This window comes from Labrus mixtus, chromosome 6, assembly GCF_963584025.1.
Source record: "Labrus mixtus chromosome 6, fLabMix1.1, whole genome shotgun sequence".
In the NCBI taxonomy this organism is placed as follows: Eukaryota; Metazoa; Chordata; class Actinopteri; order Labriformes; family Labridae; genus Labrus; species Labrus mixtus.
The window spans coordinates 8,935,082-8,960,851 of NC_083617.1; the positions used below are offsets into that span (position 1 = coordinate 8,935,082).

A 25,770-nucleotide genomic window follows, 5' to 3' on the forward strand; every position below is an offset into this window, starting at 1 on the left:
GAAAAAAAGAATCATGAGTTCACAGCTACAGCCCTGTGACATTGACTGCTCACCCCATCACCATCTAAGAAACAGTCTCCCCCCCCCGAAATAAAAATGACTGACTGCCGGAGCCGGTGATGTCACTAGCCGCATTTGTCCCCCATCAGTGCGGGTAGCTCGCTGCCTTTCAACCAGGGGGGCTGGGGCATCCGTCCTTGAGAGACTGTGTGATAGAGACACACACCCACCCCCCCCTCTCATTGCTGATACCCTGTTCAGGCCCTCGCTGCATCAGTGTCAGGAGCCCTGCAGGCAGGAAGCTAAAAAGGATGGCAGCCCTTTCCTTCCCTTCAAAGTGGGGGGGGGGGGGGCTGCTGACAGGAATTTGACCCCCAGGACTGATGACATTATGTGACGGGAAATCATGAATTACCATCCAGCAAGCCTAATCTTGTCACCTTTTATTGATAATTTAGTATCTCAATTTTATCAGCAAGGGGGAAATAAGATGTTTGTGAAGTGCAAACACGGACTAATTGGCTGTTTTTAGAAGATTGTTTATTTGCAGTTGCTTATCTGCCATTCAATTATTCTTTTTCATTATTTTCTCAGGATAAAAAAAAAAAAAAACAGTGCAGAAGAAATCCTGTGTGCAGGCGCAGCGTGAGGAGTGAGTGATTCTATCTGATGCACTGCGAGTTGAGCGGCCCTCCCTCTGGGCAGTTCAGCCTTGCCTGACTAGGAAGAGAGGGAAGAGCTTGTGTGCCCTGGCGTGCGTGTGTGCGTGTCGGGAGGGGAGACATTGTTCCTTGACGTCACCGCTCAGCCCAGCCTGCCGCTGCTCTCAAACACGTCTTTGTTATTCCGAGGCTTCCACCGGAGTCCGGCCACCCGCAAAACACGGAGCCCCCCGCCTGCGGAGCTGCTGGAGCGGGGCGGAGGTTGAAAAGGGTTCACTGTATTTACACACCACAGGCAAACGCACACTTTGGGCACATACACACACAAAAAAAAGGGGAGTGGTGGTAGTCATTTTAAATAAGCCAGGAATGTGAAAAGATTCTAAGCCTTATAAAATATGGCATCAGACAGTTCAATTTATTATTATTATTGTAAATAAAACCAGGATTTTTTTTAATTTTTTTTTTTACATTTTATCATTGTACAGCAATCTTTATTTTCTGTTAATTGAATTATTTTTACCAATACATGACAAATCTAAAAAAATCAATTAAAAAATATCTGCTATCATGATTTAGACTTTAGAGCTAAGTCTACTTAATTATTCTACTAACTTAAAAATAAAAAAGTTATCTAATCAAAATACTTTAATAATTCTGATAAGTTGCCTAAATCATTAATCCAACAAAATAGGCCTGTCAAATTTTAAATACTATGACTCTTTCCGCCCTTCCTTTTTGAACAACATTACTATAAGGATTTTTAAATAACCCTAAATGAAAATTATTTTCTTAATATTTGAAATAGCTTATACATATTTATATAGTTTATTTTTTGTTTATTTTTTACATGTATGCTAAAGTCTAGGCTACTTGTTTTGTGCTTCAGTTTTTTATGAATAAGATTTGGCGGTTTATTTTAAACAAGGAAATGGCTATTTTAGTAATAGCTCTTTTGAAAACCTCTTATCAGTAAATTAAATTTGTTAAATTAAATGCATGCAGGTTTAGTAACACACGGCTGCATATAAGCGACACTCCTGTAACGATACACAACCACAAAATAGCTGGAGTTGTCTGCACTCCGCCCCAGTGTGAAAGGTGCTGTTAGCAGCCCATTAGCGTCTACTTACAGCTTTACGCTCAAGTGTCCTTCCGCGGAAAATCTAGGCCGCGTTTTCGCACTGACCGCCGAGCACGGCTCTCTCTGGTAACTGAATAGCCAGTGTAATCTGACACTTCAACTTGCCGTGCTCTACGGTAGTTGATTCAGTCAGTCACTCACACCGTCTCCGGGGCTCTCGCGTCGTCTTTGTGAAGTGCAGAGAGCAAGAGAGAGCAGCGACGTAAACACGAGGTTTTGGAGGAACAATACGCGGATTCGCTACTGACTCCTGGCTCAAAGTAAGTTTCGCGCCTGGTTATTTTATGTTGCAAAGCGGGGTTTGAATGCGTGTTTGACTACTCAAGATGGGGTTTGCCTCCCGCTGGACACAGACTACCTGCTAACAATAGGGTGACCTCCTGGAAACCTTTAACAGCCGCTGATGAACTCGTGTTTAGAGAGGGGGGCAGAATGTGGCTGTGGGAGCGGTAACGGAGCGCCTTTACGCGGCGGTATGTCCAGGCTTGTGTGTATCCCATGTTTCTGCCTTTTGTGGACGAGTTGCGCTGGAGCGAAATAGTCAAAGTCAATGTGGCTGCAGGGTTATTTCTAGATAGGTGCATGCATTATGTGGAGACAGGAATTTGCTCGCCAGTCAGTGAGTCCAGGTCTGTGGTCTTGGTCGATCAGCTGATGGCTCGTTTGATGAGAATGAATGTCACTTAGCTAACAGTCAGCGGTGTGACTGTGCTTGTTGCTATTATAGGCTACCTGTTGTAATGCAATTAGCAGGCATGTACATATGTTACTCTGATATGTAGCTGTTATTTAACACCATGCAATGCAGCTTCATTGACATTTGCACCTTGAGGTGCGCTGATAACACTGATAGTGTTGATTGGATCCTGTCATGGATCAGTCAAAGATCAGTAGCTTCCAATATGAGGACCCTCAGGGGCCCTTCAGGGCACTCTTTGGGGTCTTTCATAAATAGGGTAATGTGTTATTTTCACAATGAATATGATGTGGGTTAATCTAGAGGACCATGCTCAGGTGTGACAGTCCATTGAAACCCTTATTGCACACAGCACTGTTGCATGTTAGATTAACATCCCAACCCCGAATAGAGACCTACAGCAGTGCCACATTTTCTTTTACATGAAGTCCCTCTGCAGCAGGGTGTGATGAGCTGCTTGACTCAGCACAGCCCCCTATATGCCTGAAGTCTGGCGGACCCTCCCCGTAAAAATTCCTCCCATCTGGATGTGAGGCCAGCCGGGGCAGAGCGCAGCAGAGAGGGGGCTCCTGACAGGAGGAGGAGGAGGAGGAGGAGGAGGAGGAGGAGGAGGTGGAGACTGCCGCTCTTTCATTATGGTGCACCCTGTTACAGGACAGCTAAACTTTGGCAGAGGGTGAAAAGGAACCTTTACTTTTGTATGTAAGGCGCTGAAGTTAAAGGGAGAGTGATTAGGAGCAAACCAACAATCCCTTGGAGTTGTAAAGTTTTTTTTTCGACGCCTGAAAACGAACTTGTATAGTAAACCAAACCCGATCATGTGTGAACCTCATAGCTTAATAAGAACAAGTGATTTTGCTGTCAACAAAGTGCATCAAACAGTCACTCGTAAATGCCTAAAAAGCTCTCTTTCCTCACAAGTTGGACCCTCTCTTCACCAAAATGAAACAAGTTGAACACAGTCAGTAGTTATTGCAGGGGTATTGCACTGGATTGCAGGTGTTCATGTTATTGTGTCCGCTCCCCTGTATCTCAGTCTAGAGAGTGCTCGTGGAGTGTAAACAGATTTTGGATGGGTGCACCCCTCCAGTGTCTCCTTTGCTCGGTAATTTAAATTGGTGATGTAATGAAATTGTTTCCGCAGCAACACTTGTCAGCGGCTCCACATTAATTAGTGGTGTTTGAATTTGTTTCTTCTTCTTCTTCTTCTTGTCCTCCTTCTGATGAACTGAAGCAGCGTTAAGTCATCGCAGCAAGGCATGAAAAAGAAGGCACGCTCGTTCAGAGTGGGGTTACCTGATAAATTGTGAAAGAAAGAGGGCAAGGAATTAAAGCCATCTGCAACTGTTTGAAACTTGGAGGAGTGTGTGTGTTAATGTGCGTGTGTGTGTGAGTTTTCTTTCCTTCTGTCGTCCCTCCTGGGGCCTCTCTGCAACCAGCCAGCCGGGCTGTGAGACGAGACAGAAGAGTGTCTGATTCACTAAACAGGCTAAAGGCTCCACTCACTTTGAAATCAAATTTGGCTTTTATTTTCAGAGGCTGCAAGTACGCTCACTGAGACTGGACGGTCTGGATCTCTGTGCCATAATGCGAGGGAGATGATGCCGGAAACATGTCGGGGGGGGGGGGGGGGGCAAACACATGCACTGACAGCCCGTGTGGCCGAGAAGTGCCGCTAAACATGAGGAAGCGTGTTTATATGGAACAGTATGTTTCTGCCCTAAAGCAAACAAGGAGACAGAATGGCGAGATTACACTCTACAAAGTAGAAACAATAGAGTAAGATGCTAATATTTGAAACACTCGTCCAATAAAGTCAAGAGGCCGACGGAGATTTGGATAGCCAAAATATAAAGTTATGGAAAGAGAATGCAGAAATGTCGACTTAATGTAACTTAATACATGTGTTTTTAGCTTGTTATGAAACTTGCTTAAATAAATACAGATGCCTATATCTGACTTAAAGCCAGACCATCAGCTAGAAAGTTGAGGATTTGTCTTCAGTTGTTTTGGGGCGCACTCACACTAGGCCCAAGTTGTCCCGGACCGCGCTTAAGCTTGATTGACCCGTGTACTGTGACGACTCACACCTGTTCCAAAACACACGCATGCATGTACTGCAAAGAGATAAGATGGACTGCTTTATGTCAGAAAATGACACAAAATGACATGTTAATGACAGTTTCTTTCATAAAAGGGTCATAAACAAATTAAAACATTGTTTTATATTAATCTACTCAAATTTCAAACTGTTTATGCTTTGGGAACATAAACATATGGTTAATATTTATAACCTCTCAGTCCCCCCCCCCCCCATTAATTTATTTTTCCAGGAATCCAAAGGTCTGGACCAGGCATCTAGCAGGGATAGGGCTGTTTGTGGAAAAGCTCCTGTGATAGACTTTCACTTTGGGTCAGTTTTGGCGCCACCTGTGGACAAAGCAGGATCTCTTATTTACTTACTGACTCATAACAGTTACGTGTCTTGCTCATGCCAAATAAAAAAAAAAAAAAACAAACAGTCTGTTTCTGTGATGTGCTGATCATGTGATCGGACACCTTACCCCCTCAGAAGAAGTTTCAGGAATGAAAAGAAAAACATAGAAAAGAATGCGTCTTAATGCTGATGTTTCAGTTTCTTTTTGTGAGTAATATCGAGGCAGCAAAAATACTTTCAGTGTGTTTCATAAGCGACTAGAAACGGCTCACACAGCAGCGTGAAGGGTGCACCGCTTTGTGGCCTCAGTGGGCCACCTGTAGTCTCGTGTTTGTTTTGCTGCTGAATAACATTTGTGGCCACAGAAAATCAAGCAACCATGTGGCAATGTGGCTGTTTGAAAATGACACAATCAGATCTCTCTTTTGAATCATTTAAAAATAGTTAAGTCTGAAAGAAGTTATATCATGAATTCAGGGACACCTGCAGCTCCAAACTCTCTGTGGATGATTCACAAAAAGCAGTTAGGTTATTAGTGTATTTCACTTCCTTTCTCTTTGTGAAGCAGTGAGCTAATACTGCAAGTAAGTACAGGACAAAGAACAATTACATGTGTCTGAGTAATTAGCTTTTTTTTGTTACTCAGCGAGCTAACAAGTTAAACAGTCTTAACTGCTGTTTACTGTGCGCCGGCACAGCTGCAGCCTGCCAAGTGCTTCAAACCTGGAGAACGCTGATCAATGTTTTGACAGCCTGACATTTCATCTAGCTGTTCAGTTGTATCGAGGACTGCCGCGAAACACTTGCTTGCCTGTTCACTTGACACGGATTCTTGTAGTCTGGTGTCTCGCCGTCAGCTCCGAAAAAAACCCACCCACCCACCCACCCACTCGCGTCCCGAGCAGGAGTCAGCCTCTGTCTCCGTCTCTCTTTCTCTCCTGTTCTGTCTCAGTTGCGGTTCGTCTTGGCAGTGCTCTTCATCTAGACTCTAGGCTTTGTTTTCAGTGTGCCTATTTTGGTCTTTTAATAAGGAAAAACTAGTGTTGCCTCAGAGCGTTTTTTTTTTTTTTAAAGACTCATTTTGAAAATAAGGTCTCAACTTGAAGTGTTGAGTTTGAGCTGAGGTTGTGCCCTCATGTCAGACACTGAACTACTTCCTAAACGCTGTTGTAATTCCACCAATAAGTCTGCAGTTAGACGCTCTCCAAGTTAAAACAAGGTAAACGAGAACGCTAAGTGTCCCGCTGATGTAACCTTTTTCTTGCTGGCCAACTGTGATGACATCATTTGAGTAAAGAGAGCCAAAAGTGGACCAACATGAGGCTCAAGGATAAGAAAACTTTAACACCACATGCGTGTCACTGCTGCAGACTGAACAGTGTGGTTCTGCTTGTGGCTGAAACATGATTGGTTTAAAATCCTGAGGTGACTGAGAAAGCCGGGAGATTCACTGAGAAAGAAATTCAAGTGCATGAGAAAGGCATATTTAACCGTTCATGCTGCAGCACACAGCATTGTTTGGGGACCAAATGTAGAATTCTATATGACTATGTGGGCTGTTTTCAGTTGGGGGAAAACATGGCGATGCAGTTAAGGAACGTTTGCACAAACCTTCCTTAAATGAATAAAAGTTTCAGAAAATGTAGAATCCCCGCGAGACCTTATGGCCAAATTCCACCAGATGCGCGTTCGGTCCGTCTCCGCTCCGTTACGGCAGTGGAGCCGAGAGGTTGTTTTTTTTAAAAAACTTTATTCTATGTGTGTGCTTCCACTGGCTCCGCTGCGCTGCGTCCCAGCTCTGGCAGTCCGGAGCTGGGACGCAAGACTTCTGTGTTGCCAGAAGCCGGAGCACGGCGCATCAATTTACCACAGAAAAGGTCAAAGCGGGATGGGAAGTCAGACATTGACACACCATTAAAACAGCCGGTTTATTTTCAGAATAAAACACTCCGTTTTGACAGTTCAGAACGATGACAGTATGGATGTTTTTAGCTGTTGTTTCAAATGGTTTTCATACGGTTCTATATTATCTCTCGCTGTCACCAGTGAATATGTACAATTGCCGCGGGAATCCCTCACTCTCTGCACTCCAGCTGGGCGCCGTAATGGACAGGAGCGGACACAAGTTCTGGGTTAGTCAAGTGAAATCGTCTTATGCCTTCAATGTTCTAAAACCCAGTTCACTCATGAACACCTCACCTGATCTTTTCTAGACAACTTCAGGATATTCAGGCCCTGATATTTTCTGGATTTCAGTACAGAATGAGAAGGACGAGAAGTCTTCCTGTTTCTAGTTCGTTATCAGGGAAGCATGTATATGAAGACCTCGATATGAACACATAAGTAGAAAAACACATCATGCAGTAAAGAGCGAGACGCCGCTTAATGTGTTAGAAGTCATCACCCAGCTCACCCCCCCCCCCCCCAAAGTGTTCCAGACTATTACCGGCTGCATTCGCACATATGCTTTAGCGGCTTCACACGGATGTTTTTTTTCTCCAAGCGGGGGTTTGCAGGAAAAGTCAGGTTTAAGTCGAGTTGAACAGATTCAGTCATTTTCACAAATGCACAAACCTAACAATGTCAGGAGACGTTCAGGAGTGCAGGGTGGGTGTGAAAGCTGCTTCCGTTTTTATCCCCCACTTTGGTACCAGAGGTGAAAGGCTCATCTCGGATTTTCTTCTGAGTTTATCTCGGTGAATGAATCAGAGTTGTTCTTCTCTGAGATGTCTGTTTTCGGTGGTATAATAAGGGTTAAACATTTACTAAACTTCTGTTTCTGGAGGGGCGTCACTTCAAACTTGAGTTCCCAAAAAAACATCCGGGGAGACGCCAGTCCATTAAGTGCTGTTTTTTTCTGGGACAAGAGAGTGAACACGAGTGCAGAGTGAGGAGAGAGAGAGAGAGAGAGAGTGAAGAGAGAAAGTTACTGGCCCACCCATGTCAACGTCTCATGCATGTTTGATTTGATGTTTCCTTGAGAAACGAGTGCAGGGGACGTCACAATGGCCCATGTCCTGTTCCCATCCACTGAGAGTCTGGGGCCCTTGAATCATAAATGACACCCAGTCTCAACCAGGAACAATATGAGAGTCTATGCCTGCACAGGAGGAACAAAATGTTCCCTCCAACCATCCATCCATCCATTCGCCCACCACTGCTGCCTGCACTCAAGACTTCTCACCATCGCAAGCAATTACCCTCACGTTTTTCCCCTCTTTTTTTTTTTTTTTTTTCTTCTTCTGATGAAATCCTCACAGAGCCCGTCTCAGCAGTGTGTCCGTGTTGTTTTTGAAGCGGCGAGAGAGAAAGGGTTAGCGATGGAGAGGAAAAAGAGATAGTATGTGTCTGAGTGAGTGGCGTTGGCGTGTGTCTGTTTGGCTTGTAAATCCTGTTTAAGCTAAACAAACTCATTGTCCTCATCCTCCAACTGTGTGCTTTGTGTGTGTGTGTGTTGTGTGTGTGTGTGTATGCTCTCCCCACTCCTCCCTCCCTCCTTTCTCCTCATCTCTCTCTATCTCTCTCTCTCTCTCTCTCTCTTCCTCTCCTTTTGAGTTGTAAGTACAGTCACTAATTAGTCCCCTCTCCCTCTTCATGCTGGGTCAGTGGGTTTACGTTTTCCAGCGCTGATCTGCTGTGTTTGCCTTGTCCCCTCCTGATACCGGAGCCAGCGCAGGCCGCTGCAGCCTCTTCCAAAAGGGTCTTCACACCTCGCACTGGGTCCCACATGGGTTCAATCGCCAGACAGACACTCAGGACTGTGCTCAGAGCTTGCTCTCATGCAGCTCTAGGTTCATGCCAGGTACAGCAAGTCCAGCAAAGAGCGTCTGCTGGGTCGACTCGGGAAGTTGAAACGGTGTTTGTTTTTTGTTTTTTCATACGACCAGCAGTCCATTTTAGAATGGGGACAGAATACAGCATAAAACAAATATCTTTTGAAAGATTGTGTACTACATGCTGTGTTTATATTATCAATTGTGCTATAAACAATCTCATGTCTAGCCTCTGAGAGTGCACGGCCGTGTTGATTTTCTGGTGGAGGTTGCGTGGGAGATGGAGAGTGATGGCAGAGTTTGTCTGAAGGCGGTCGAATTGTCTCCAACACGGCCTCCGGGGGAAACATTCTTCCTTGTTTTTTTCCGACAAAGTAAATTAACAAGGATAATGCTAATGCAAGGGGACAGCACTTATTCTTCGCCTGCTATGCTGCTTTACGAGGGGGAGAGGGAGTGTTGCATTATCTGCTCTCGCATAACACTTAATTTCTTTACACGTGCCGAGAAGTTGCAAAAGTCTGAAATGTGGTCGATATCCAAGAGTTACTGTTTAATTTTCTTTGCGGTAGTTGCGTATAACATGCAAAAAAAAAAGTTGTTTTTCCCCCCCCAGTAAGGATTCAGTTTGCAGGCAGGGGGGGGTATGGCTGTTGTTCAGATTGATTTTTCACCTGCGCCTTTTGTCTGTTAATGAAGCTCGCTGTGGTTGTTACAGAGAGCCCCTCAAATCATGTTGGCATACAATCTTGAGCTCCACTGCCCCCACTAAGACTGTTTTCTTACCGCTTTTTCTCCGCCATTGCTCAGCTACAGAAAAAAAAAAAAGTCTATTACTGTGCGCAGTGTGTTTGCCCGCTCCGTGCCCTCCCCTCCGTTTTGACACTGGCGGTTGAGCCAGGCGCTTTCCCAGGGTTCTAAGGACTGACATCCCTTTCATTTTCCCGCCTGGGCGGCTCAGATAAAGGGGCATATTTTAAACCTCTGTGTGGATACACCAACTGTAAAGAGAGATGGGCTGGTGGGCCGGGGCTGAGCTGCAGCATTAACTTCATAGAGAGAGAGAGAGAGAGAGGTAGAGGGAGGGTAGAGATGTGATGAGGGGTGGAACAAATAAAAAAGTCTGCTTGGTTAAACAGCGATCTCAGCAATTTAAAAAAATATGCTCGTAAGTACTTTAACGGGCTGCAGACCTGGTTTTGCAAATATCACAAACATTATCTACAGATAACCCATCTCTCTCCTTTATTGCCACTGGGGCAATGTGAAGTTTTTTTTCCCTAACCTCCCTCTGTTACAAGTACGTCCTCCCAGCAAACAAAAGCTGTGTTGGAAGCTGTCGTTTATCATATCAGTAATGAGAGCAGGCTAATCGTGTGTATTCCGGAGACAGCAATGATACACTGCTTGGCGCTTGCCAGGGATCAGCCTCTAAACAATGTTTATCATTGTCTCCCAGGGCTTTTTAATTATCTGGCAAACATTATTGACATCACAGCAAGGGTGCCTGTGTTTTATGATTTTTAAAGAGCCTGGGTTACTATTAAGAAGAAAAAAAAATGTGTGCGAAGAAAATAACAGCGAAGAGATTTTTGTTTGTTTGTTCCAAGGTCCTTGAGCTTGTGTTTGACGTTATTTATTGTACATAAACAACTGTAGTGTAAAGAGAAGGACGGTTTGTTTTTTGTGCAGTTCATTCAGAGTGCAGTGGGCTGTAAGGGTTTACCTGTAGTTTTCTACATTTACCTCTAATCTGCAAAAACAATGGCTCGCTCCACATGAACCTTTAGCCCATACTGTGTTCGCTGTCAGTTTCCTGATCCAATTTTTTTTTTGCTTTGTTGCAGATCAATAAAGACAAATTCAGATGGGGGGGAAAAAGGCATCCAGGTCTCTTAGGAAAGACAGTAAATTGCTTGGGTGTCAAGCCCACCCTCGAAGATGTTCCGCACCCGAATTACACCCCATTGACGATGCTAATCAAAAGACGTATCATTATCTTGGCTGCCAGATGAATCGATTAGCCCCAACCATTAGCATCCAGCTAAAAAAAAAAAAAGAAAAAAAAGACCACCAATATAGGCAAAAAAAATGTTACAACTCTTAAACTTTAGTATTATCAGTGCTCTGTAGGAAGTGCCAAAACAAAGTGGCTCGCTAACAGAAAGTGTTTGTGCTGGCATTAGCATTTAGCCTTGCAATGTTGCTAGCATGATTCTAGCTTGTCTTAAATTTAAAGAAATGAATGTAGTCTGTGTCCAATTATTCTTCAATCGCCCCACTCCAAGATTGACTATTTGTTACAGAATATTTTAGAGAAGTTTCATGCCGACTTTTGTTTTGTAAACGTCCCAAATTAACTTTCTTATTGATGTTCCTTCAGTCCATTTTCTGGTAATACATCCAGTAAAAAGAAGCAAGGGAGCTTGTTAAGAGCTCTTACTTGTCTGCTCCTTTCCAAGGAACTACCCATTACTTCAGATTAGATGCATTAGCAGCATCTGATACAGCTATTACACATTTCAGCCATATTGCTTTCACAGCCGTCCTGTAACCTTTGCGCGGCCGCCCAGTGGGAGCAGAGTGGAAGCTCAATGGCATGTGTTGACATTGTTAAAGATACACGTGAGGACATCACACGTTTCGCGTCTGACTCATCTGTTTGGAGTGGTGTGTAAGACTGCGGTTAAGTTATCATACCATCGCCCGGGCCAGCAACATCTTGAGGCTGTTGCTCAAGTCCTGCTAATCAAATCGGAATGGATTAAGCTAACGGCTGCGTATGAGACGGAGGCAGCAAAAACAACGACAACAGCCACAGACAGATGTGGCTGGGAAAAATGAATAAGGGCCAAACCGTAGATTACCTACACCCCCCCCCCCCCCCCCCACACACACACACACACACACACACACCCTTCCTCTTGTCATGTCTCTGGAACCATGTCTCCCCGGATATCAAATCAACATGATTGTATAACAAGAGAGGAGGTGTGTCTCATTGATGGGTGCATGAAATCACCTTTGCTGTGCTGTGTGTGTGTGTGTGCATACTGCCGTGAAATGTGTGTGTGTGTGTGTGAGAGCAAGAGAGAGGGAGGGAGGGTGAGAGAGAGAATGGGGGGTGTAAGCAGCAGCAGCAGCAGCAGCAGCGGTGGCTTGGGGTGAGGTCCTGCCCTGATTTTCTCTGGAATTCCTTTGTTTTTGGAAGCCAGAAAGGGGGAAACTGAATCTGCGTAGCCCGAGGGGTCTCCGCTCCTTGAGCATACTCCACACACACACACACACACACACACACACAAATCTCTCTTCCGTCAGCTCTCATGGTTTTAGGGGTGGCTCTGTTTCAAAGCAATGGAACAGCCAAGGTGTTTTTCACCTTCCAGAAAAGAAAAAGGCAAAAAAAAAAAAAAAAAAAAGGATGACTGCAGCAGGCACAGCACATCAGGCCTGGAGGGACTGATGCTGCTCGAACGTAAATCTGCTCCGAACTCAGGGCTACAAATGAAAGTCAAATGTAAATCCTGTCGCTCAGGACACATAAGTGTCTTTCAGTGAATACAGATGGAAAACAAAAGCAGAACGAGCACTTTGCTACCTAAAAAAAAAAAAAAAAAGTCTTAATGAAAATTGTGGCAACTGTTGCCTAATGTTTTCTGTATTTAATGATGCTCTTCCACAGTTTAATATGGGTTTTTCAAGCGCTCCGATGCCACTGGAAGGGCCGAGGGCTGCTGCCGAACATGTCGTCAGCTGCTCCTGCAAGCTGAAAATCCCCCCCCCCCCCCCCACATTCATGGCTCATTAAATCTGATAAACCTCTGGTAATGGTGTCAAAATTGTACAAAGGTATCTCCATTTGCGCCGAGCCACAAGTTTTCCGTGACCAGATCCTTATCTGGGAAGCTGTCGCTTTAAGTAACTAACTTCCACAAAGCCGAGCTTTTCCCTCTCGTTTGAAGGGGGCTCGTGTTGAAGGGGTGGTGGTGGGGGTGGGGGGGTCTTGTTTGAAAGGGCTTGTTGCCCTGCCTCTATTGAGCCAGCTTCATTCTTCGCCGTCCCCTGGAAGAGGCAGGAGGAGGGAGATGGGGCTAGAGAGGGGAGACGGCAGCAGAAAAGGGGAACAGGAGAAGGGCTAGAAGATCCGGTCACGTGAGCCGTAACAGTGTTCGTGCTGGTCCCTTTCAGGCTGTCACAGTAAATCTGTTTGACTTGTCACTTTGTAAATCATTACGAAGGCTAAAAGCCTCTCTATTGGATTGTGGTGGAAGAGGGGAAGGAGGCAGCAGGTTTCCTTTGTGCCTTCTTGACGATGATGATAATCAAGTTTGTTTCTGGCCATCCTGCTGTGAGGCTATAATTGGCTCCCCCTTTTTTTTTTCTTCTTCTTCTTCTTCTTCTTCTTCTTCTTCTCATCTGCCTATTTTGGCATGTTGCTCCTCAGAGAGAACGCAGAGTTGCAGAGTCATTCGTGCAGAGGTCACATGTTAAGTTTTGTGTAGAGGAGTCAATAGCCTTGTGCACATTAGCCGGTTCAAGGTGGGATATTTACTCCTCTGTTACACCTTGTGTGCTTTGTGCAACACGTGGACGAGGTGTGGTGAGGTGAAGTCGTCACGCTGGCGATCAGAGATTAGCGTAGCCGAGGCTTAACAGGGGATGGATGGATGGATGGATGGTGGCGGCGCTGTGTAACCGTGGGACTGCAAATCTCCACACGTACTACGTTCCGTCAGCGCCGCGGTTTTTGCTCCGTCGGGCGGCGCTCACCCGGCGCCCACTGGGTCTGTTTCTGGAGCGTGAGCGCAGCCATGAGCAGCTGCGTGTACACACGGGTTCACCATCAACAATCAACCTTTGCTCATGTAGACACAGCTTGTGTGCTTCACTGCTTTATGCAGAACTTCATATTTCTGAGCGTTAGTTCTTCCTGCTTGTGCTCAACTGATTATAAAAAAAACCAGTGAATTAGAATTGCTTGTTTAGCTTATACTGCAGTATATATTTTATAATCTTCTTCAACTGAAATTTGTCCCTAAAGGTAAACTTTCAACACCTTTTTTATCGAATAAGTTACATTTGATTTAAATCAGTAATTCTCCACACAATATTATTTGATTGCAGCAGCTGAGGGAAGTCTGGGTTGACGCCTTCCTGCCGCTGCGACCTGACCTCGGATAAGCGGAAGAAAAAAGATAGATTGATGGATGGAGCGTTGGGCTGTCAGGCACACAGGAACAAAACTACATCACATTCAAATTGAGATTGAAATTAAACAATCATGTCTACACCCTTGTTTTGCCAAACTTCCAACCAGTGATCAGACACCATTTCTTCCGTCCTGATGCCAAGATTTTTGTAATTTGCCAATATCGATATCACTAAATAAAAAGTATATAATATTGGTGTAAAAACCCAGATGGCTTACGTTTGGCTCACTGTACACTCTCTGATTGAACCACACTATTGTTGGTTGTTGTCAGTGGATTTGTTGGAGCTTATTGGTTCAGTGAGGATGTGTGCATTCACTGTCATATTCACATTACAAGATACCAGATGTATCGAAGACTGATATTGATACTTGTAAAGATACCCCGCCCTAACTTGGGACTAAAAAAGTTATATTGTTTTACCAATCTGATTTGTAAAAAACAGTAATTTGTAAATTATGTATTACGTCGATAATTCCTATGATAAAAGTTTGTTATTGGCATCTGTTTGGGGATATAACATTGCCTAGAAATGTTGGGGATTCTACTACTGTCCTAACTTCAACCCTTTATGGTTAAGTGTATCTTAGGTCTGCTGTTCCTCCTCCAGGTCGATCAGGGGGACAGTCACAGTTTGAAGTATGTGTATGGCTCAACTGGTTGTGTCCCTTTATGACCAAACTGGTCGACAGTTTCATGACAAAGTCGGTCCCTTCTCCTTCTGTTTTTTCCTTCTTCCTCTCTTGCCCTGTTTTCTGCTCGCTCCTTTTTTCATGCCATCCATCTTTTCTCCTGCTTTCCCCCCCCTTTTTTGCGCTTTCTCCCACCCCCACCCACCTCTCGTCTTTGGTGTGTGTGCCAGCAGCACTCACGCCTGGAACAGAGCGCCTGGGCGGACATCTGTCGCACAGCGTCCCTGATCTGATCTACGGCTCGAAGCATCGGGGTCACGAGGAGTAGCAGTCGCCAGTCCAGACACCATAGGAGACAATCTCAGTGTTTTTTTTTTTTTTTTTGGTTTTTTTTACGCTTCTTTACGCTCTTCTTTCTCTTTCATTAAAATTCTCATTCTCACACAGCGGCACACACACCGGGGTATTTAAGCTGTTTGTGGTCTCTGTAAGTGGAGCGTCTGTCTTGTGGACTCTGTTGCACTACCGGGCTGGCTCTGTCCCACGTCTCCCTGATAAAAGCTCTCTCTCTCTCTCTCAGACTCACAGGTGCAGGGAGTAGAGGGAAATGTGGTTTTTATCAGGCTGTTTGTCAGCCGCAGTGATGTGCAGATGATCTGAAAGGAGGATTTTTTGACAGTTAAACCGGATCTTTGTGCCTGGGGCAGCGCCATTAATGACAAAACCAATGACAGAATGAAGAAAAGGGTGTTAATTGTGGCTGTTCAGTCGAGTTAGACAGAGGTTAAAGTAAGATTGACACACACAGTATCTGCCAAGTTTGATACTTCACATACCGTCTTGAGAGATGAATGCCTGCGTATTGATCCCACTCAGCATTCTGACATTTATTGGTTGTAACATTTTACTTAAAACAGGTGAGTTCATGCCAAGTGACAAGCCTGGTTAATGCTAAGCCAAGACGTCAAAAAGTGTGAAATGTTGATGGGGGAATGTCTCATAGAATAACCACAGCACTTTTTGCGTGCTTTGGCTCATAAACTTGAAATAATTCAAGCTGTTTTTTGACATCTATACATTTCCTGACATTCACAGATTGATTTCCTGCCTTCCAGGCTGTTCATTTCACTAAAGTATGAAATTGAACTTGCGCAGACTTGATTGACATAACTAATACATGACTGAATATTTAGTTTCCCTTAAGCCATGTTATCTGAACTCAGTGATAAAGTTGACAGCAGTCAGTGAAAGAAAAAAATCTGCTCCTGCTGGGGTATTTGAAGATACTACAACTTCTAAGATTTCACAGCACTTCTTTTATAAAGCAAGAAACGACTACATCACATGCTCCTTCCTCCTTCACATCGCTGTTTACTCACTCACTATTCTGATTTGATTTCCTGACAACACGTCTTGTCAGCGCGCTGTTGTTCAGCATTCGACTGTCAGCCCTCAGATGTTGGAAAGTTTTGAAATTGGTCCCTGTTTGCTACTAAAATACCACACAATCTTCGAGCAACTTTGATAAAAGGCCACAAAGGTCACAGCGACTCTGTGATTAAGTGTCGCTCTTGAACAAGTTTTGAAAATGATTTTCAAGGCACCAAAGGCTCGTCTGAAAGACAGGGGGGGAAAGGAAACCTGAAAGGAACCTCAAATAAACTTTGTATGCTTTTGATAAATAATTAGAAGTAGGCCATGTCATTCAGTTACAGGGCTCAACATGCAAAAGCACCGGCTTGATCATTGAAATGACTTGCCTTTTTTTGTTATTCTGTACAACACATTGGCCCCTTCAGCTGTTATGTGTTTACTTAACTTGTCTATGTAACAGGGACTGATGTATTTATCTTGTTATTGTAGTTATGATACAGTACGTTAAGAGAAGTTACAATATGATACGATGTGATATACATTACCCCATACGATAATATCTGTGGCAATTCTGCGATATTTGATAAATTGCAACACAATCAAATACATTCATACATGTACATGACGATATCTGATTCACTGAAGAATTAAGCTCCCTTAAAGGTTAAGTGCAGGATTCATGTCATTAGCTTCACCACAAAGAGTCACTAAGTAAGGACTCGTGAGTCAAATCTGAAGGAGAATCTGTTGAGAGAGCTCTGTCTTATTTTAAATGAAATATCGATGCTTGCCACCACTTATGCAGTTATTCTGTTGCATGAGTCAGGACAGTGATGTATCGATTCATCAACATTTTGTCTAACCCCAAGTAGTTAGTATTGTGTGAGTAGTTCAAATACATCATGTTGAGTTCAGGAATTAGTAGCTTAAAGAGATTTGAGCTGAGTCAGCCTGTGCAGCTTCTTCAACATCTTAAATGTCATACCAGGATAAGGTAGAACTTTATTATTCCTGGGGAAATCTATAAGGACTACAGGTTGCTCTAAAGTTACAGAGCACAGCATATAGGTGAAGTTTCTAACTTTTTAAGGGATGAATGCAACGAAAAACTGCCTAAAGTTAGAAGAAGTCAGCTAAGCCCAACATGTATTAATGGTCTTTACACTGACAGTAGTGTTAGCTGTGATGACGACAGGTAATACAAATCCTACATGTAATGCATGCAATCTTACATCAAAGGTAAATTACATTGTAACAATGACTTTTGTTATTGGCTTGTAAGTTATCTTGCACATGATAGTGCTGGTTAAAGTAAAATTGCACAAGGTACTTAAGGGGTCAGTCATATTGCATGAGCCCCCTGAAATGTTCACCTCACGTGAGTCAGCACAGTCAGAGTAAAGGAGCCATCAGGTGTGATGAAGATGTCAGTCTCCTCTATGACGCCGGTCCCCTTCCAAAGTGACTATCTGCAGAATCTTGTTTACTTAGTATAAATCCTGAGATGGAAATCAGTTGAAAGATTTGATAAATTGCACAGACGGCTGTCGTCTTCTGAGGGATAGTTGACGCGTGACACTTAGTTGGCTGGACCACAAGTCCACGATGGCTCCATGATCAGAATATCAATGTATTTCTGTAAGTGCAGATAACATTATAACTGACATAAGCTGTTCATATAGTAAACATAGGCAGCGTGTATAGACGAGCCATTCAGTAGCGCTGCTGCTGCTGCTCCTGCACTGCTTTAATATTAGAACGGCTCCTATGACCAGACAAACTCCGGGCCAATGTACACTTTAAGGACATTAAAAAAAAAAAAGAGCTACGCTGCAAATTTCAGATAACATTCACTAAGCAAATATTAACTGGCTGGCTCTGTGCATTAATTCAGTTCACTTTCAGAAGCACAGCCAAGGCTCACAGTATGCTTACACTGTATAAATCACTCTTAAATAGGTTCATGTTTGTGCTCAATAACACCCATTCACCTTGATATATCTTTATTTGCACTGTAATAATGTATCTCATTACCACGCGGGTGCACATATTCCACACATAGCTTTAGATCATTATATGCCTTTGTGTTCTTTTCATTAGTTGAAAGCTGTAACTAGCGATCTTACTCTTTAATATAAAACAATTATTCTTTGATTAATCATCCATCCATTAATTATCTATACTGCTTTTCCCGTGCAGGGTCTCGGGGGGGTGGGGAGATCTCAGCTGTCAGTGGGCGAGAGGCGGGGTACACCCTGGACCGTTCACCAATCAATCACAGGACTGACATGTAGAGACAGACAGCCACACTCAACACCTACTGGAAATGTTAAGAGTCACCAATGGACGTAACGAGCATGTCTCTGGACTGTTGGAGGAAGCAGGAGTACCTGGGGGGAGAACATGCAAACTCCACACAGAGAGGCTCCTGTCCGACAGGGATTTGAACCAGGAACCTCCTCGCTTACCACTGCACCACCACGCAGCCCTCGATTAATCGATATATCAAAACAGTAACAAGAAAGTAATGCAACTTCTAATCTCAGTTTCTGAAAGCCTAAAGTGATGTCCTGTTATATTAAAATTTGTACAAAAGTGCATTGAAACCAAAGTAAAGGAAAACAAGTCTTCTGCTTTGTTTCTGATTGTTCTTTACTAATCATATTCCTGGTTAACACTGCTTTCACACTTGACAAAAACTCATGAAAACTTCTGAAAGTGTAGTGGGGTGAGCTGCCTTAAAGTGTCCTTGTAGGATTCAAAACCACACAAGTCTTGTAAACAACTTTTGCCAATTCAAAAAACAATGGTTTCAGGTAAATGGAGTCGAATTGAGCTGCACACTGCACATCATTTTATCCCCATATATAATCATGTTAAATGTTTAGAATCAGAGCCATGTCTCTATCCGTTTAATCCAGATAAACCCGCGCACGTTTTGCACCTGAACTCCTCAAACTAGAAGTTTCTCCAACAGACTCCTTTTAGTGTCCTCTCTGCGCGCTCCTGTTATGCAGCAGCCTGGAAAAGGTGCTTTATAGTGATGACAGGCAAGGTCGGGCCACTAAAACAGGACAGTGAGAGAGAGAGGGAGAGAGAGGGGGGGTGGGTGTGTGGAGAGACAGGGAGGGGAGGGGAAAGTGAAAGAGAGTGTCACTGCAGCTCTCCCGGTGTACCACCCTCAAGTCAGCTGCAGCTACAAATCAAACCGAACCAAGTGTCTGCTGGCGCTGCGCCATGACACTGATCACTGGCACACAGAACATTGTCAAAACCGTCTTGATGGGTAATTAGGAGTGCTCTATCATTTCTGCCATCACTTAGCAGTCCTCGTGTAGTTCAGTGTGTGATGTGTATGTAGCGTTTGTGGTTGCGGTATAAGGGATATAAGTCTATTTTACACACTATAACCCCCCCCCCCCCCCCGCTAGGTTTGCGATAGAAGGACCTCGTCTGATCCCTAGAGTCAGTCCAAAGCAGTAAACTCTAGCTGACTCTGGTGTGTGTGTGTGTGTGTGTGTGTGTGTGTGTGCATCCTTACGTGCACTGTGTGTAACCTTGTGGTTGTTTTAAAGGGTTGCAGTAGACTTGCTGCTCTTAGTGAGCGTCACTGATGCACATCGCGTCCTGTGTGACTTTGAGCGGGCGAGCCTCGCAGCTTTACAGAAGCAGAGCGAGCCGCTTGTATAGATTGAGCTTTTAAAAACTCTGTGTATGTAAACGACGGAAAGGAGACAAAAAAAACGCTGGTTTGCAGGTAGAAGGTCCCCCCCCCCCCCCCCCCCCGTCCGCCCTGCATCCCCTGCGATTAAAACATTTAGAATTTTCCCATTAACCCTCATCACTCACAAGAAGACCTCAGATAAAATGCCTCCTTTTACACTTAGGCTGTGAACCATTTTGCAATTTGTGCCGTTATTATCCCAATTTGCGCAAGAAAAAAAAAAAAAAAAAACGAGAGAAAGGGAGAGCGCATTGTGTGCCCTTTGATTAAGTGGGATGTTTGAGCGCGGGCCCCTCCACCTTCAAGAGAGATTTGATACTTGAGGGGTTGAAGTGTTTTTGATGGAAACTCCATTAATGATTGATAACAGGAGGAGAGCGGTTAAAAATCTCCCTGCTGCAGCACCATCAATTATTTAGAGCTCTCTCCTTGCATTTTGGTGGCACATAAAATATCAGTCACCATCTTGAAATCTCGTGTTGATAATATCCGTCAAAGGAATTGAAGCTTTGTATTGATTCCCCTAAAACTCCCCCTCTTTCCCGATGGCTTGGTATGTTGTGCATTTTTTAAGGTGACTCTTGCAACAGATGGCAACAATTAGCGCGGGTTTGTAGCTGTTATTTCCTCTCATCAAAGGAGAGCGTTCCTAGACTTCTGAGACATTATTTATGAAATTCTTATTGATAGTATCAGAGGTTTATGTTTAATTAATTAAAAGAAAACATGTCTGGAGCTGAAATTTGCTCAGCTTATTTGAGGTATTAGGCCGGATAAACATTGAAAATAGTAGCAAATAATGTCGATAAAGTACACTACCTAACAAACTTAATGTACCCTCACCATCAGGTATGACAAAATATGGCTGCTTTCCTACATATCTTGACTGTATCTTGACATGGTCGCGTGCCGCAAAGTACTCCATCGAAGAGCTTGAATGATTCCGCCAGCGTTCACGTCGGGATTCTCACACACACGGCACATGTCGAGTACGATGTTGAGGGACTGAGTGGATGTTTGAAGTGATGCTGGAGATTCGTGTCAGCCGGCGTTCGAGTGTTGGAGTGCGTGTCAGTGCAGCGGCAGAAGTTCTCCGGAGCTGAGAGCTGATTTGGAGCTGCATGGAGACGAGCTGACAGGCCTGCGGGGCTTCTCTGTGTCATCGCCAAAGGTTTCCCCCGTCAGCACAGAGCACCGCCGTACTTCCACGCAGGAGACCCCCCCCCCCCCCCGACACTCCCCACCACTCGATTGAGTCTTTATATTGCATGTGGCAGCGGCAGAGCAAAGTGTCCGGCCGCTCCGCACAAAGTGCTCCGAGGATGCTTCGAGGCACGTGAGGGGAGGGGGGGGGGGGGGTGTTTTCAGGATGCTTCAAGCGGTGGTGGAGCTTTGTTTGGCAGTTAATGGTTATCTGCTCACTTAGGTCAGAAAACACCTGACACTGGTTCTATTTAACTTTGCTTCCTTATGTCGGGGTCATTGGAATGAGAGTAGAGCTGCTGCGACTAAGCATTTAATAAGCGGACCAATGGGCGGTTGATTGATAGTATTTTGTTTCAGACTTTTATGAAGAAAAAAAACATAATTTTTTTTTTTTTTTTTAGAATGATTTGTTTCCCCTCAGGATTTCTATCACAGGGTCTTACCTACAATCTTTTACCATCTAAAATAATAACATCACATAGCAAGAAGTTTACACTATCCAAGAGTGAAATCAGGATCACATCACACATTTATGCTTTTATATCCCAAGACACAACACACAAAGACAAATCAATACATCAATAAAAATATCTTTAATCATCATTAATATCAAGAAAGAAATCTTTGTCCAAGTCCAGCATTAGTTTCCTCACAGGGACATTAAAGTATAACGTCTGAGAAGAAATATATGCTTGTTTCAGCTTATTAAATGTGAGGATTTGTTGCTCTTTGACTTTTATGAGAGGAAGTGGAGACTTCAGGTTTTGGTTCTGTTAGATGGACAAAGGATGAGGATGTCACTTTGAGCTTTTGGAAACTGTGATGAGCATTTATTTTTCACATTAATTAATTTATTTGATGCCTTTATTGGAGAGACAGGAAAGTGGATAGAGTTAGAAATCAACGGGAGAGAGAGAGAGAGTGGGGAATGACATTTAGGGGAAGAAGCCACAGGTCAGATTTGAACCTGGGCCGCCAGCTTTTGAGGACTTTAGCCACTGTACATTGGGCGCAGGCTAACCACTCAGCTACGGATGGTGCTTAGTTTTTAGAGCATTTCATGGCCAAAATAGTATAGGAAAATAATCTGCAGAAATGGAGAGCCCTCATTTACTCACGTCAATGTTAATCATTCACTGCTAATTGTCAGCGCTGCAGGTGCATTGTTGTGTTATTCTTTCACTGTTAACCCGCCCCTCAGTCGTTTAAGATAAGCTTTGAAAAAAAAACCCTCCTGCAGATTCATATCAAGTCTAAAGGATGTAAAGATAGAATTGAACCATGACAGCAAATAAAAAGTAACAACAATAAAGTGCCTGCTGTTCTTATCTGAACCCTGATCGCTGGTGTCTCACAGTGGCGGCGAGGCACCGCGTGCTGCCCATCCTGTGTCAACAGCGCCGTATTTACATAAGCTGTTTCCCATCTCAGCCACCGCTTCTGTCCTGAGCGCGCGGGGAGCTGCGATGGCGAGGGCGATGTGATTAGATTTACAGATGGAGATTAATGTGAACAGAGGTAATAGCACAAAGGCATAAATCACAAAGAGGAGGCTGGTAGCACTGTGCTTGACCTTTTTTTGAATGGTGATAATGATGCTGGAGTCAGATACGCTGCTACTGGGGCTGCAGCAGAGTCAGTTAGAGTTTAGACAACAGTGTCATCACTGTAAAACCTTTCAGGTCGTGGCAGGAGTTCACTTTCTTTTCTGTCATTTCTTTTGTGGCCTGAAAAGTGGCAGCTTTTCTTTTTTTTCTTTTTTTTTTTTTTATAAAGCAATTGCTATGCATACATTTTTGGAGGCCTTTTTTTTTGTTTGTAACACTTTCCCCATCAGCTGTTAGCCACTGGGAACATGCTCCAAAATGCCAAATAAGGTGAGTCAAAATTGGATCAAACAATCAGCGCTGACTCACATTTAAGTAACAGAGTTTCCAGTTGGTGGAAAGTTTGAAACACATGGGTCAACACACTCCACAGTGGAACGCTTTTTTGTGCCGTTATTGGAGAGATAGGACAGTGGATAGAGTTGGAAATCAGGGAGAGAGAGAGAGAGAGAAAGAGAGAGTGGGGATTGACATGCGGGAAAAGGAGCCAAAGGTCAGATTTGAACCTGGACTGCCCGCTTAGAGGACTACAGCCTCCATACATGGGGGCGCGCACTAACCACTGCGCCACCAGCGCCCCACGCTAACAGTTTTTAACATGGACAAATAAACACCAGAAGGCATCAAGTCTTGGATTTATTCTCAAAATAAATGTCTCCATAATAAAGCAGTTAGAGGCCGAGTGGCAGCATTGCAACTTCCTGGAGAGACTGCTCTTGTGTGTGTGTGTGTGTGTGTGTGTGTGTGTGTGCGTGCGTGAGAGGGTTAATAGATGTGGCCGGTCAACACTGGAGTGCATTCACATGAAAGTGACAGCATGCATGAAGCTGTCAGAACGTTACACGCAGAAAAGTGAAGGAAATGAGTGCCTACATGCAGTCTGCACACGCACAGCCACAACAGTGATACCTGGCTCTGAGGCTCTTTCTCTGTAAGTGTGAAGTGAAAACTGTCTGTCTGTTTGTCCATCTCCCCGTCTGTCTCTTTGCTGCAGAGCATCAGCCGGGTTATTAAAAGGAGCCCTATGGCTGCCACTGATAAGGCCTGTAATGGTTGCCGGGTTGCTGCCACTGACAGTGCTGCCTGCCTGCCTGCCTGCCTGCCTGTCTGTCTGCGTGGCAAACACAAGTGGCCTGGCCGGGGGATTACTGCCTGCTGCCATTTCTGCTGATGCCTTTCTTTATGTTATCCCCTCCACTCACATGTGCTGCATTTGAATAACTCGGCTGATGTTGTAGAAATGGAACTCCTGGAAATCTTCCCTCTCCCGCAATGCATACAAATGACGGACGAATTGCTGTCACATGCTTAGACCTTCTTGTGCCTTTTTTTTTTTTTTTTTTTTTTTTTCTTCTTCCCTTTGCCGCCTCCTCTTTTTCTTTCTTCCTTCCTTCCTTCTAGTGGCCATAACTGGTTATTTACATGCTCTGTCACTTACAGGGAGGAGTGATGCTGATGGGTTAGGAGGCTCACTAATCCACTCTGCCGCTGTCATTAGAGAGAAGCAAACAGACTATTACCACCACCTCCTCCTCTCTCTGCTCATCATAAGCCTGCCTGAACCACACACACACACACACACACACACACACACACACACACACACACACACACACACACACACACACACACACACACACACACACACACACACACACAGCTGTGATGGAGAGTGCCTCTTGTTTCTTCAGCACTACTGAGTGGAGCCCTGCTTTGGTAATTGATCCTGTTTGCTACATGTGGAGGAGGGGGGAGAAAAGGAGAGGGGGGGGGGGGGGGGGGAGGAGAGAGGAGGCCCTAAGTGTTGTCAGTTTGCTGCATTAATTTTTCAACCGTGGCCGGAGGAGGGGCCCCACCGCAGATCTCGCTCACAACAAGGACCACGCTCTTTTCCCCATCACGCTGCTCGCTTTGTCCGTACATCTAAAATTAAGTTCCTCCTCTAAGGAGACTCATTTGTGATTCATCTACTCGGTCGCAGCCGCCTGCTGATGACATATTTGTTTTCCTCCGTCTCCTCTCAGAAAATAGCCTTCTGGTGGTTTGTGTGACTTGTGCCTCTTTGTCTGGCTGTTTAGTTGCCTTCTCATGGCGTACAGTATGTGCAGCTGATAATAGACAGACCTCATTCTGTGCTTTTTGATCCCAGCTCCAGGCGCTGGCCGCTGACTCACTTATGATGTCACCTAGCCAGCCGAGAAAGAGGACTAAGCAGAAAAAAAAAAACATAAGAAGGGAGTTTTCCCCCTGCTGCTTGCCGTAGTAAAATGTGCTATTATTGCCTCTGTGTTGTTCACAGTTCTACCAGCGTTCTCTCTCTCAAAACACTCCTCTCCTATAATTAGTCCTAATGTTATCACAGCGCCGGTCAGCGGATGGAAAGGATACCGCTGAGTGATTTCTACGTCCGTCAGGGCTGCGTTAGCAAACACTTCCGTGAGTCATTCAGAGGTGCACTCGGCGACGCAGGACGTCACTGCTGACATTTGTTACAGATATGAGTCATGACTTCTCGCTTGATAATAGTGGATGCCTCAGAAGAAATTTAACCACGACACATTTCATTTTGCATCGCTAATGCTCGCTGAATGGCGGGGAGATGTAAAGTAGCGCAAAGCTCACAGCAGTTGTCATGCAAAGTGTCTTTAAGAAAACACTTTGTAATGATGCAGTTTGCAAAGCACACTGTGGGAGAGAAATGCCTGCAGGCTTCCATGGAGTTAAGTCATGATCATTGGAGTTGCATTGCCCACAATGCACAGGCACCAGGAAGTTGCTTAGTCCTGAATGGTCAGGATGGGGGCGGTATGCAGGGGACAAATCTGCCCTCATGGAAAAATCAAACTCTACTTTGCAAACGCCTCATTTTGGACCCAAAGATCACTTGAAGAAAAAGTCCACTCTGAATAGAACTCAGACTGCCTCCGAAGCTTTCTGTCCACACCATCACATAATAAAACACCTTTCAGAATATTTTCTTAAAGTTTGCATACATTTGTTCTTGGCGACCTACAGAGGTTCTCACGTAATTTGGCATAAATCTGCAACAATGAATAGATTTCTCATTTCAAAGAAAATGAACCAGCTAGTATTTCCATGACTGAAGAATATTTTAAGTCATATTTCAAGCACTTATTTTAAACTTTAGCAGGTTCCTGCTTTATATACAGACACACATGTACAAACTTTATTGCTGTTTTATTTGTTAAAAGTTTGGATTTTGGAAGAATTTTTAAGAGGCCACTTTGTATTTAGGACATTTTGAGAACATTTATCACCGTTTTCTGGCGTTTACAGACTTCAT

General features: G+C 44.3%; 1 protein-coding gene across 3 annotated transcripts in view; it reads left to right on the top strand.

Annotated features, from left to right (window-relative positions):
* The first annotated feature begins 1,894 nt into the window (after positions 1 to 1,894).
* Positions 1,895 to 25,770, top strand: part of zmiz1a (zinc finger, MIZ-type containing 1a) — a 118,027-nt gene continuing 94,151 nt past the window's right edge. The window contains exon 1 of one of the 3 annotated variants that reach the window (XM_061039871.1): positions 1,895 to 2,066. The gene's annotated coding sequence lies outside the window, so the exon portion shown is untranslated. The remainder of the gene's footprint in view (positions 2,067 to 25,770) is intronic. The other 2 variants (XM_061039869.1, XM_061039870.1) reach the window with 2 other exon arrangements.